Genomic DNA, 1,148 nt, shown 5'->3' on the forward strand with positions numbered 1-1,148 from the left:
TCAGTGTGTGTGTATTAACCCCTCTCTCTCAGTGCAGTGTTAATGTACCGGAGTGTCCAGTAAGTGTCTGTATTCATTAATCTACCTCTTAACTAAACTCTACTTCACTGTAGACTGAGAACAGGAGGCACTTCTGTACACAGAGGGTGGCGGGGGTGTGGAACAGGCTGCCCAGCCCTGTGGTTGAAGCCGATACCCTGGCTTCTCTCCAGACACAGCTGGGTGAGCTCCTCCAGTCAGGACAGGAGGCTCTACTGTACACAGAGGGCAAGATTTTAAATTAATGTAATATTTATTAAAATATTATAATAGTATATTGTATAATAATACTAATAATATAATAACATTATAAGTGAACTCAACATGAGACGCAGATATTTTTCGTCGCATAAATGCTACATTTATGTTGAGCTGGAAACTTCTCTGAAGCCCAGATCACATCAAATCACAGGGATAGGCTGTACTAATTAAAATGACAATATCGCCACCTACTGGTGCCTACTGGAATCGCACATCCAGTCTGTGTCTGAAGTCTATTTGCTCTCGGGTTCAAATCGGTTTTTCACTCAACACCGCCCACAGTGATCCTATTTTTTTTCAAGGTAGCAATGGTCAAACTCTCTCCCGTCAAGCCGTTGACTGTTTCTATCGTCATAAAAGAATATCAGTAAAAATGCTTTAGCTAAAATGATCATGTGTTCCTGCATTAAAAAAATAAAGTTTGAGTCCAGAATTCAAAACATAAGCACTGCCTTAAAAATGGAATAAATGAAGACATTTCCATCTCAATTCATTCCTTCTCAGTTAACGCAGCGTTTGAACTGCTTCTCCCCGTCTCAGTGATCCCAGCGATTCACACCACAGCCTCACTGAGCGAGGGATTAGCAGACACCTGTTCCAGGCCAGTGGATATTTCCTTATGTAAAACAAAAGTTTCTCTTCCCCAGAATGTTTCCGTGGAAACCGGTTCCTGAGCAGACATGCAAATGGCGAAGTTCAGAGAAGCACAGCTGCCCAGCAGATTTTCCAGGCGGTCTCCTCCTCCCCAGGTGCGGGGAGAGGGTGAAGGCCGAGGGTCTGTCGGCTCCCGAGCTGCACGGACACCTGTGTCTGCAGGACTCCAGCACACTGACAGCTGCTGTCTGAGA

This window comes from Lepisosteus platostomus, chromosome 9 (genome assembly GCF_059453375.1).
Source record: "Lepisosteus platostomus isolate fLepPlt1 chromosome 9, fLepPlt1.hap1, whole genome shotgun sequence".
Lineage (NCBI taxonomy): Eukaryota > Metazoa > Chordata > Actinopteri > Semionotiformes > Lepisosteidae > Lepisosteus > Lepisosteus platostomus.